Raw genomic sequence first — 13,562 nt, 5'->3', positions numbered from 1 at the left:
TACTCCTACTCCCCAGCTATCTCTCTGGAACCCCTCAGTTCTTAGGCATTATACAATTCACAACTAACCTTAATGATGTGGTGCTTTGGATATGAAATGTCCCTGATCGGCTCATGTGTTGAACACTTGATACCCAGCTGCTGGTGGTGTTTGGGGAGGTTGTGGAACCTTTAAGGGGTGACCACTTGATGAAGTAGGCCACTGGGGATAGGCCTTCAGGCCTTACAGCATGACCCCATTTTCTCTTCTCCTTCTGCTTTCTGGATGTGAATGCAATGGGATCAGCTAGTCTCCCGGTCTTGCTTCCATATACTCCCTGCCTTCTGCTGTGCTTTTCACGGTATGATAGACTACATCTCTCTGGAACTGTACACCAAAATAAACCTTATTTCCTTCAAGTTGATTTTGTTGGGGTGCTTGTCATAGTAACAAGAAATTAAGCTAAGACAATGAGAAAATAATATATGAATCCGACACTTGTAACTCCCATGAATTTCTTACTCTGTCCAACATGGTCTTAAACTACATACTTCAACTGACACTGAATACCACTCCTTAATCCTAGCAGATCACCCCGGCTGCAGCCCAGGCACTCCAGGCACTGCAGCCCCCTCCTCTCTTTCAAACCAGGTGATGATCCCTTTAGGGATGGTGAAATATCACTGAAGAAATGAAAACACTGCAAGTTTCACACCCTGGTTATTTGTATCCATTTCCCCTGCTGCTACACCTCAGTAAAAGTCATGGATCTGAATAAAGAGTGAAACTACTCAGTGAGTATGAACCACATTCTCACATTTCACAGACTACGTTTTATGTGGAAGCAAGGTATACAAATTAGAGGGAAAATTAATCAAGTCCTGAAATATGCCTTTGAAACTCGTGTGTGTAAACTTGTATTTGGGTGTACTCCAAGCTATACCTCATACACCTAAATGTCTACTATCTCTCTAAACAGTAGCACCAACTGAAGACCTATTCTTTCATACAGGAGCCTGTGAGGGATGTCCCACCCAATCTATAACATTACTATAGGATAATTTCACAAGTTTTGTTTTGAGGATTATTTTAATGCAGTCAATGCTACTTATTGATGATAGCTAATGGCCTGTTACAACTTTTTAAAACTTCAGAAGAATTTATCTTGACATCTATTAAGTTTAGAGTCACATAAACAGGAAGACAATAAATATGTCATAGAGAAAAATGTGTACCTCTGTATTCTGAAATTCCTTTTTTGTAAATGAACAAAAATTCCACGCCTAAGACTCTACAATGAAATGCTACACTGTAGTAGAAAGGGTTTGTTCCCGGCATAACCACACAGAAACTGTATTATTTAAATCACTGCTTGGCCTATTAGCTCTAGCTTCTTATTGGCTAGGTCTTATATCCTAAACTAACCCATCTCCACTAATCTGTGTATCACCATGAGGCTGTGGCTTACCGGGTAAAGTTTCGGAGTCTGTCTCCGGGGGACTATATGGCTTTTCTATGACTCCACCTTCTTTCTCCCAGAATTCAGTTTAGCTTTCCCCACCTAGCTCTGTTCTGCCCTGCTCTGCTGTAGGTTCAAAGCCTATATATTCATTAACCAATAAAAGCAACACGTAGACAGAAGGACCTCCCACACCATAATGCTATGCATAATTCTTGTACAGTTTCAAATGTCTTTAATTAAAATACTGTCCTTCTAATAAATTCAGGGCTTTTCTTGTTCCCAATATTTAAATATTTTCATTTAAGAAATATTGCCTTTGACTTAAAGGTAGTCAAAGAAATGTAAAGCAAAGGATACACTTGTTAAATAAATGAATATGAGATATAAACACTGGAGTAATGAAAAACAATAAAATCTAGAGCAAAACAAAATGAAAATGTTATAAGAAGTTATTTTGAAAACTTAGGATTTTAGGCCCATTTTCTGAAAGTGTTGAAGAAAGCCCACTGATTACCAGAGTATTTGTATTTCTGTTCAAAATACTATGCCTCTAAAAAGAGTAGAGTTTGCTTCTTGGATATTGGACTTACACTGCAACAAAACCTGAGTTTTATTCCATATTGTTACTGGCATTACACACACACTTAATCCCAACACTTGGGAGGCAGAAGCAGGTGGATCTCTGAGTTTGAGGCCAACCTGGTCTACAGAGTGAGTTCGAGAACAGCCATAACTAGACAGAGAAACTCTGTCTTAAAGTAAGAAAACAAACAAAGCTAGGCAGTGTTGGCACACACCTTTAATCCCAGCGCTTAGGAGGCAGAGGCAGGCAGATCTCTGTGAGTTCAAGGCCAATCTGGTCTACAAGAGCTAGTTCCAGAGAAACTACAGAGAAACCCTGTCTCAAAAAACCAAAAAAGAAAAAAAAAACAAAATAAAGAAAAAGAAAACAAGCAAACAAAACACAAAAAGAAATTTGGTGTTATTTCTTGGGAAAAAATGAATTTTATTTTTTCATTAAAACTTTCTTATATAATATAGTTTGAACATGGTCTCTTCCCTTTCCCAACCCCTTCTACATCTTCCTCACCTCCCGACCCGCTCAGCTGCATGTTGTTTCCCCCCATCCATCTCAAAAAAAGAATCCAAACAACAAAAACATCAATGAAATAAAACAAAAAAACAAGACAAAAGCACACAAAATATCACAGGAATCCAGTTTTGTGTTGCCATGGAGCCTGAGAAAACTGATTTCCCCTTTTCTAACAGGTTTCATTTGCAAATAGAATCTTCTTAGGATGGACCTGGTGTTCATTTCGCCTTCTCAGTGCTGGGACTTAGTCTGGTTTGAACATGTGTAGGTCTTGAGTGTGCTCACACAGTCTCTATGAGCTCCTATGTCTACACAAATCATGTCGTGTCTGGAAGATGATGTTTCTTTCACCTACCATCTCTGGTTCTTACAGCCTTTTCACCTCCACTTTCCCATAGATCACTGGGCCTTTAAGGGAGGGGTTTAATACAAACATCTCATTTAGAACTCAGTGTTCCACTGTCTCTCACTCTTTGCACAGTGTCCAGTTGTGAATCTCTGTGTCAATTCCCATCTGTTGAAAGATGCTCCTCTGAGGAGGGGTAAGTGATACAATGATCTACATTAACAATTCTTACTCAAGTTAGAATGGTTTTGAGCAATAAACAAATGACAGTCCATGCAGGCAACGACTGAGAGAAAGAAGAATACTTATTCATTGCGAACTGAGGGTGAAAACTGGTCCATCCACTATGGAAATTGGTATGGAGGTTCATCAAAAAGCTGAATATGGATAATTTTAAGCTATGTTTTTAGACCACAAGTAATTATCCATTCAATACATATTTCCCCAGCAACTATTGCCTTGTCAAGGCATTCAAAGAATATTTAAGATGTGTACTCTGACAGCATATAAGGATAATACAGGTTTAAGCTATTAAGTATGAGATGGTAGACAAACAATTTAAAGGCTCTCACAGGAAAACAACCAAACGTAGACCTAAGTGTGAAATGAAATGCTTTCTCTCAACGTGTGTGTGTGTGTGTCAATCACCCCGGGTGATTTCTTAGAGAGATAAGGGCTAAAGCATATTTGCTCTATATTACGTATACAGAAATGATAGGAAGAATGGTTTTTGCCAAAAGTTAACAGTTATTTGAAATTTGCCACTCTTACATTCAATGAATATATTATCTTCCATGGGTCCAGGAGATTCTGATGAGAAGACAGAAGTACAGTTAAGCACTGATCTGGCTTTAGCATTCCTTTTCTCAGAACAAAGAAAATAGCTGTAACGAAACTTTTTTGAATAAACAGAACAAAAGATTTTTTTGGGGGGGGGTTTCCGAAGCTATTTCTAGATAATGGAGTCTGTGGTAATTTGAATGTAATTGGCTCCCACAAACTCACTGGAAGTGGCACTATTTGGAGGTGTTGTCTTGTTGGAGAAATTATGTCACTGTGGGGTGGGCTCTGAGGTCTCCTCTGCTTAAGATACCACTGAGTGCTTCAGACAACTTCCTGTTGCCCATGAGTCAAGACATAAGAACTCTTGGCTCCTTCTCCAGCACCATGTCTGCCTTCATGCTGCCTTGCTTCCCACCCTGATGATAATGGACTGAACCTTTGAAATGTAAGTTAGCCACCACAATGAAATATTTCCCTTTATAAAAACTGCTGTGGCCATGGTGTCTCTTTACTGAGACAGAGTCTTCTTTTCAAAAGTAGATGAGACCTGAGCATGTGTTGTCTATTAATTCCACCATCTTTCCACAAGAGAGTTTAAAAAACTACTATTGCTCACTCTGCTTTTCCCTAACCTTTAGCTTTGAGTAGATCGTCTGTTCCCTAGGCTGCTGGTCAGTGCTCACATCACTGAGCCACCAGCTTCCTCACTAACGTATCACTATTGTACTCCCCAAAAAGGAGTATAAGCATGTGTGTAGTACCTTGCAATACAACAAGATTGCTGATATACAACAAACACTAAACGTTGCCAAGCTGAAGGCAACTAGAGTTATTGTTTCCTTTTGGATCAGTGAAAGGGGAGGCAAACATATCAGATGCTATCTCATTTGAACTTATGCATGAGCCAAACTGATGTCTGTCTGGCGCCACTTGAACTAGCTGTGTTTCCATACCTATACTATCCGTTTATGTACACAAATTTTTGCCATAAAGATACTAGATGGGACTAGGGCCACACTACAAAACAAATCTCAATGCAATCAGCTTTTTAAAGGTCATATATTCAGATACAGTCATGTTCTAAGATAACAGGAGTTAGATCTTCCACAGAGACCAATTTGGTCTTAAGCCCAATCCTCAAATGCCTCCTGGGGCTATGTCAACAGAGACCAGTTTGGCCATAGAACCCAATCCTCATGCAGCTACACAAAAGAAGGATTCAGCACCATTCATGAAACACCCTTTAAAAGAGTAAATAAATCTAAGCCACCTGAAGCATGTGTACATATATGAAAACTAATTTTCATACCATATGAAGAACAGAGGGATGTGCTAAATGGCACCATAACCCAAATCCAGAATGTAGGATATTCTGTAAGAAAAAAGATTTTGGATATTCTTTTCCTCAAAAATAGATTTTTTTTTTTAAGGAAAGAGAAACTTGAGGTGTAAGATACCTATCAGTGAAAGGATATAGACAGGAAGAAATTTTTTTTTATAGTTGTTGCATAGCCCCATGAATAGAGTTATCAATAGGATATTGTGTGAATGTATATCTATGCAGTATATGTTCTATTGCCTACATGTCATATGTAACATTTATTATATACATAGTCATTATCATATGATTTTGGATTCCATGAGTTATATATTTCAATTTGTAATACACATATTAAAACAATGAAGTGACAGAAAAATGTGAATGCAAGATAGACAGACACACAGAGAAGGGGATAAAGAGAGCTATCAAACTCAGAGTCTATATTTTGGGTCTTCAATTGAACTTTATCTAAAAATAGGTATTTTTCACAACTGGAGAATATCATACATAAACTATGTAGTGGATGACAATAAAAACTGCTAATCTTGTTGGGCACAACATACAACACTGTCAGTCTGATCTTTAAGGATCTTAGAAGGGAGGTAAATATTCAAGTATTTTCAGAAGAAAGTAAATAATGTAGAAACAAATTATATATAATGAAGAAAGAAACTATTAAAGATGGTGGATTAATACAGAACTCATTTTTATGTGTACTTTAAATTTTATACAAGAGATTTAAAAACAAACTTGATACACAGAATATTCAGATGAAATATTTCTTAACTTCTAGGCCAACACAAAATCCCTTATAATGCTTGTTGGTCTGTTGATTACTTTCGCACCCGAATCTACTGTTCCAATGAGAATGTTGCCCTCCATTGTCTGGGCTTTACTTAGGAGTCTCAGCATAATCTATACCCACAGCTTCATCTTTTGTAGACATGGACACTAAAATTTAAGTTCCTAGACAACCCCACTGCCATAACAAAGTAGATTTTTATGTCATGTATCTATGTTCCCTAATTCCTCCCTCCTACACCGTGTTCTTTTTGGTTCCCAGGCTGTCTCCTCCCTTACTGTAAATTAACCAATCATCTTCACGGTACGTATCAAATGTCTAGAACGATGGTCATTGTTTGTAGTTTAATCTTTCACATCATCATATCCAGAAGCTTCCACTTCTGTTAGCCTCTGCAAGAAAACCTAATTCCAATCATAGGCCAAGCCACTCAGAACTATAACCATCATTCTTAGGATCTGGTGTGAAAATGTCAGTAAAGGGCTTTTAAGCACCCTGAAGAGAAAGGGCAGAGAAGAGGGAAAGGATCAAGGCAGACAGAGGTTAGAGCTTCTTCATTAGCACTTTCAAAAAGGTACAGTGGAGTAAATGGCTCTCTTTGGCCAGATCAAAGAAGAGCTTTCGGCCCATGCATGCCATGAACAAGCAAATATGCAAGCTCACAAGGTCATAAATTCAGGTTGCAGTCACCAAAGCTTTGTTTTATGAAATCTGAAGCAATTTAATTCTCCACACTGAACTTGGCATCCCTCTTTAAGATGCAAAATGCATCTTTTGCTCCTCCAGACACTTTCCAGTTCTCTGCTGATGAGGTAGGAGCTGCCCCTGGTTGGCAGCCACCTGCTCTGTAGCTCAGCAATTTAGCCTTCCGTCACTTCTTCCCTTCCACCCCTCCCTTCTGCTGCAACCCCTGGATCCTCAGAAGCTTCTACTCAAGAGTTCTGTCATAGGCTTCAAGTCTCATCTTTCTGTTAGGGATGGATTTTCCTAGACTTATGTATCACCTTCTGTTATTTTCTTAAATGTCCTTCCTGGTTTTCTTTCTAAATGCTGATCACACTGCTAACTACTTCTTCCGTGTTTGCCTTTTCTGATGAATGGCAAATTCCCCAGTGGTTTCACCTTTTGGTATTTGGAGGAAATTGATTCCAGTGCCCCTAGGAGGTACCAAACACCCACTCACCTGAAATGCTATCACATCATATAATCTACACACCTACTCTTGTGTATGATAAATAATCTATAGCTTACTTATAATGTTGGAACTATGCAAATGTTCTATGGATATTTGTGAAACTATATAGCTTAGTGAATAATGACAAGAAAAGTCTGGAGCAGTTCAGAATAGACACGTTTCCCTCTAACACTTTGGATGAATCTAAAGATACGGAACTCGGTGAACCTGAGGGCTGACTGTCCTATAGGACAGTTTAGTGCTAGACAGTATAATTAATGAATGAATCACAAAGCAAGCACACACAGGACAAAAACAAAGCCATCCTGTCCTTAGACGGCTTAAAGTACTTTATTACTACCATTTATTGGCATCACCAGACCAAAGTCAGCAAATATCACCAAATAAGCTGATCTCATTTGTCCCATAAAGAACTACAGAGACTGACTTTTTTTAGAGACACCATTAAAATACAAAGTCTGAGTTTCATGACATTCTATGTTCTTATGACTATATGCTACTGCATATATTAAAATTATTTACAATTCTATTACATTATCATCAGAAAATACAAATTACTTTATTCTTTAATTTGCAATGGCAGAAAGTGGTATGTCTTTCATCTGTTTTAAACTAAAACCTCAAAGATCAAACAGGAAGAGGTTAGTACTACTTTTAAAAAGTAGCTATTTTTTAGTGTAGTACTGTACTTATTATAATAATGTAATGATCTATTCTGATGAGATGTAAGGAGGGAAGACCGTGGGTAAGAGCATGTAGTGCTCTTATAAATCAGACTGACTTATTTTCAAAAAAATATTTTTTCAAAGTAATTTTTTTATTTCTTAAAACAATATCCAAATGTCTTCCTTACAAAAGCAATGGAGAAGGTAAACGGTCTGCTTTTTGTGGAGCTCGGGGAAGACTGGGCACCACTGTCTTACAGCACAGTATTTAAGAAGCCATTCTCAATCAAGTTATGGAATCAATGTCATATCACAATTTTTTTTCTTTGTCCTGCAGTATTTCTGAGACTCTTTCCGTTCGTCTATTTCTTTGCCTTCTGATACTTATTTAAGTTCAGTCAGAGAGACATCAGCCCAGACTTGGTATCACACAAATCAGTTTGAAGAAATCACAATCCCTTTTCCTACTCACCTGCCTAGCTCTTTGGCCTGCCTACAAGGTGCCCAGTATACAAAACAATTAGACTGTTTTCACTGTATCTCACAGGCCATCGTGAGCTGGTTCTCCACTTTCTTATCCACTGGAGACATCTTGTACCCTTTTGCTGCCTATCCATTTGACAGAGAAGAACCGATATAATTTAAAACAAAAATAAAAAAAAAAACAAAAAACAAATTACAATCACCATGGCTCTTTGTGTACCGGGTCTCCAAACATCCTGTTACCCACCACAAGCCCCACTGCTACCTGGTTGCTTCCTGAAACTTCCTGGGAGCACAGGAGATAAACAATAATGGAGCCATTCCCACAGTACAGAGTAGTAGCTGAGGGGCCAAGGCTACTAGTCCAGTTTCCAGATTGGAAGAGGTCCCATGCAAGGAGAACTTCACAACAGGGGCAAAATGGAGCTTCTGGGCCTGTATTTATCAGCAGGCCATACCATGCGGCAGGAGCTAACATAAGGAAATCCCTCCCAATTTACAACTTAAGAACCATCTGTTTCAGAAGTTCACTTCCTTCTCACTTTTATGTTTTGGAAGATTTTTTCCCCCAAACTTATGTTTTGTTAAAAGACTGGTGGGGACTAGCTCAGCGTTTTCTATCCTCCCGCCTTCAGCCAAGAATACAGCACTCCTTTGGAATCAGGGTCCTGAACTCTCACAAGATGGCAAATCTGCCAGCATCTGCTCTTGGCCTCCCATTCACCACGAGTGTAAGAAATAAAATCCTACTTTTCGTCAATGACCCAGTTTCAGGTATTTTGTCATAGCAACACAAACGGACTAGGCCAGTACATGATGCATGCAATGTATTTCTGACTATGTCAAGCCTGGAAAAATTAAGAAAGCAAATAATTATATGCTAAGAGGTATTAAATAAAACACACAAGACCGCATTGTCAAGATTGAGCTCCTGTGCCAAGCCCTAAGATCTGAAGCATTTTGTCCTTGTATTAGACTGAAAATATAATATGGAGCTAAACCCTGGCCCTAGGTTATTACAAGAAATTACAGTCTCATTGATGTGAGGTTTAAGCTCCTATACGGAATACATTCTCAACCAAACACTGTTGTGCTAAGATATGTGATCTATGCAAACAAATTCAATTCTAATGTTTACAAAAAAAAAAAAAGTCAGCCTGCTAGAAAGTAACCAGAAGACACTGCAAGAAAATTAATTCTTCTCAAACTATTTGACAACATGTAAGCGTACACATGGGTACAGAATTTAAACGTACACTTGGGTGCAGAATTTAAACGTACACATGGGTGCAGAATTTAAACGTACACATGGGTACAGAATTTAAACGTACACTTGGGTGCAGAATTTAAACGTACACATGGGTACAGAATTTAAACGTACACATGGGTGCAGAATTTAAACGTACACATGGGTGCAGAATTTAAACGTACACATGGGTACAGAATTTAAACGTACACATGGGTGCAGACTTTAAGCTACAAGTCAGCATTCCTGTCTCTGCGCAGCCTTCCAGGAAGGCTTCAACTGCATTCTAACACTGCCATTTTTAAAAATTTTTCACTTTGGTTATTCAGAGGCTTGAACTTGGGGAGTTCACACAGGCCATAAGCATACACTGATCTGCACCCCCAAGCCTAACTTACTTTTCAAGCTGTTCCTTTAAATTGTCTTCACCATTACCAGTTGTTAAATACTGAAGGTAGACCTTAGTTTGACAGGCATGCCAAAAGCCATTCTCCCAAATTCAGCAGATAAAACAGTTCTCAGGTCGGTTTAGTTTCTTGATTTAGCAAATACAAAAGAAAATGCTTATAAAGGTAACAACACGTTTATACTGACTGCAAAACGACTCAAAGACTCAAAATCATTTTGAATAGCCGTGGGCCTATTCCAGTAAACACTTCCCCTCTATTGGGACTATCTCTTTAAATGCTTCAACCATACAGCATGTTTAGGGGAGAAAAGAATTTACTAACTTGCACAGACACACTGTGAAGATGAGAACCAGAGCCCAGCTCAAATGATCTTGTAGGTATGACTTCATTCTCCACTATCCCTGTTCCCCTAGACACCCGAGGCTCAGAGGCTGCTAAAGGCAAGAGAACTGCTAAGACTAGACAAACTGTCCTGTAAAACTTGTGTGGCTTAGCTAGCAAAATTTAGGTAAAAATGTTTAGCTTTATGCTCCTTGCTGAAAAGGCAGTATATGACTTTTCAAAGTATTATTATACATGTAGTAGTGTCATAAAATATCAGAGAGCACTATTAAAATGATTACTAATTCTCTGCATTACTTGCCTGAAAGAATTCCTGCCTGGTATTTGGGATTTACTTATTAAAAAGAGTTTGAAGATTGCCTTCATATATGCTCATAAATGGTCTAGCTAACACTACATAGAAAGTAAGTCTGACTTTTAGATGAAAAACATCATTTTGAAAACACAAATATAAAACGAGAGGACACTTGAGCAATAAAAGAGCTACTGACAAGACAATTTAAAGGCAAAACCCAGAGAACCTGGTTAACTGTTGATAACTGTGGGGAGGTAAGAAAACAATAATATATAATATGCATGCAATTATTGCGGAAGTTAATTTTCACTGAAATGATGCTTCTCCTAGATGTTCAATTCTTCATAAGTAGGGTAAGCTAGCAACCTGTCTCCATGCTACTCATTTATTAATGTTGAGGATCTCTGTCATGATCATCACCAAGTGTCTCTGGGCTGCCAGGGGTACTACGCTTAAACAAAAAAGGGAAAGATTGAACATAGGCAAGAGACAGGTATTTCGCTCCATCTTAAGACTCTTTTGGTGCTTTTCAACAATGGAAACTATTCAGAGTTCTAAGGGCTAATTTCAGGAATACTACTGCAGGAGTCTGAAAGGATCCCATTCAGTTTTAAAGAAAGATTTTTTTAACAATGAGCAAAAATGTCTTAGGGTTTCTATTGCTGTGATGAAACACCATGATCAAAAGCAGCTCGAGGAGGAAAGGGTTTATTTCATCTTACAACTTGGAGTCCATCATGCAGGGAAGTCAGGGCAGGAACTCCAGGCTGGGAACCTGGAGGCAGGAAGTGAAGCAGAGGCCGTGGAGGAGTGCTGCCGCCAGGTTTTCTCCTCTTGGCTTGCTCAGTTTTTCTTATTGCATGAAGACCACTAGTCCAGTGCTGGCACCATCCACAATGGGCCGGGCCCTTTTCCTTCAATCATCAATGGAAAAAACGCACCACAGCCTTGCCCACAGGCCAATCCGGTGGTGGCATTTTCTCAATTGAGTTCCCTCTTTCAAAACGACTCTAGCTTGTGTCAAGTTGGCATAAACCCAGCCAGCACAAAGCCTAACCCACAGTCTTTCACCACTACATTCTGCCTGAGGCTGGGAGAGACCTGGATCATTCAAGGCAAAGCTCTGTCAGGCAAGTTCTAATACTAGCTCCCACAAAGCCTGCTTCGTTTTTGATAGAATCACTTTTCTTCGTGGGTGCCCCAGCTGCCTGGTCTATAAAATGGGATAATAAGTAACCTGCCCACACCAAGCTCCTTTGAAGTTACCTAATAAACACTCTTATAGGTGCACTTAAAACTATTAGATGCTACAAAAATATTGAGGGTTATCTGGAAAAGCACAAGGTAATAACCACATGTTACTACTAATTATCAAGCTCATCATAACTTCCCCCCGGGGATCCTGGTCTCCCCAGGGTCCAGATGCACTTCAGAGCTCACTCATCGCCTCAGCCTGACAGAAAGTCTGCACAGTCCCGACTCAGGGCTGCAACAAAAGCAGCTGGCACGCCAGGACTGAAATGCACCAGACAAAAGAAAGTGGGTCGCTGCGGAGCCGGGCGCCGAAAGGGGTGTGCGCCCTCGGCCAGGCGCTTGGAGACCAGCCGGGCACCCTGGACGCGCAGCCCCCGCTCCCACCCGGCGGGCTCATCGCCACGCCCCCGGCGCCGCTGCCCCACCCGGCTCCAGACCCGGACCACGCCGGTGCCCTGGCCCGGCCATCAGGTGCGAAAGTTGAGCCTCTGCTTGTCACCTGAGGCCGGCAGGAGGCGGCGGTGCGTCCAGCCCGGGATCCCCGGGCCGCGCCAGGCCCAGGCCCGCTCTTACCTGCGTCCGCGCCCCGCCCGGCTCCCAGCACCCACGGCGAGGCCGGCTCCGGAGACGGGAAGCGACAGGAGACAAACCCCGCCAAAAGCGCTGGAGCAGCTCCTGCAGCCCGACCCCGGGGCCTGGGATTAGGCGCCCAGCATCCGCCTGAGCGCCCGCTCCGCTTCTCCCACGAGCCGCGCGTGGGCGGCGCCGAGCCTGACCCCGCGTAGACCCGCCGGCCGCGCAGGCCCCGCAGGCCCCGCTCGCATGGCCCACAGGGGCCGTGGGAAAGTTTCCCCCTCTGCTCAGTCCCTTACCCGAGCAACAAAAGTCTGTGCGGTCTCCCCTGTCTTCACCTAGCGCCTCTGGAGTGCAGACTCTAAGCTATGTGCTGGGTCTGCTCCCAGCTTAAAATCGCCAGACATCCTGGCCACCCCTCCGCATCCCTGACTCAAAGGTGGCACCACAACCTGGGTTCAGTTTTCCCTCCTGATGTGTCTCTGTCGCTTACCTTCTGGTGACTGGGGTTCCACCCATGCGCAACCGAGGTTAACCGCTAAAGATACCTGACTCTTGGCAAATTACAGTTGAGAGGTGAGTTGGTGACGAGGTAAATCATGAGTGCTATTCAGGAAGTGAAGGGGCCCTGTGGAGTGAATGTTTACTAGTCAGTCTATAAACTTTTGATTAAGAGCAATTAAAATAGCTGATCAAAAGACTAAGATTCCGAATCTTCAAAGCATGTTTGATAAACTGGTTTCGGGAATAGGGACCGAAAGTAGGAAACCCCCAAATATACCTGATTTCACTGATTAATACAAAAGTTTACATTTGCCTAAGTGTTTTATTTTAGCTTTTCGATGATTTCTCTTTCGGAAAAGGAAGTAACAAACAACCAAAACAATGCTGGGTCTGGTGCTCACACTTGTGAGCCAGGTACTGAATTAGGGAGGCCAAGAGAGGAGGATTGTCAGGAGTTTAAGACCCCCCCCCCCCAAATCGAACAGTTGAAGGGCAACCTGGGCTTCAGCATGAGACCCAGTCTCCAGAGCCAAACAACAACTTAAAAGTGGAAGAGACAACAAAGTCAATGACATCTCACACAGACAGTTACAGATCAACATATCTACATTTCATGGACACTGAGCAAAAATCCTCGATAAAATACTAGCTAGGGAACTTAGCAAAGGTATTAGTACAGTATGATGTGGTGTGGTTTATCTCACAAATCCAAGGGTGGTATGACATACAAAAGTAATATAGTAAACTAAATAATGAAATAACAATAATGAAACGGTCCTCAGCAGATGAAGGGAAAGCTGGTAGACCGC

The 13,562-nt window shown here is 41.1% G+C and overlaps 1 protein-coding gene across 1 annotated transcript in view; it reads right to left on the bottom strand.

Moving 5' to 3' along the window:
- Window positions 1-12,516, bottom strand: part of Rnf180 (ring finger protein 180) — a 150,310-nt gene extending 137,794 nt beyond the window's left edge. Inside the window, exon 1 of the mRNA XM_057789736.1 lies at window positions 12,250-12,516. The gene's annotated coding sequence lies outside the window, so the exon portion shown is untranslated. The remainder of the gene's footprint in view (window positions 1-12,249) is intronic.
- Window positions 12,517-13,562: the final 1,046 nt, after the last annotated feature.

The sequence above is a fragment of the Chionomys nivalis genome, chromosome 15 (assembly GCF_950005125.1).
Source record: "Chionomys nivalis chromosome 15, mChiNiv1.1, whole genome shotgun sequence".
Lineage (NCBI taxonomy): Eukaryota > Metazoa > Chordata > Mammalia > Rodentia > Cricetidae > Chionomys > Chionomys nivalis.
Note: the sequence above shows the minus strand (reverse complement) of the source record. Positions and strands in the feature narration are given on the sequence as shown.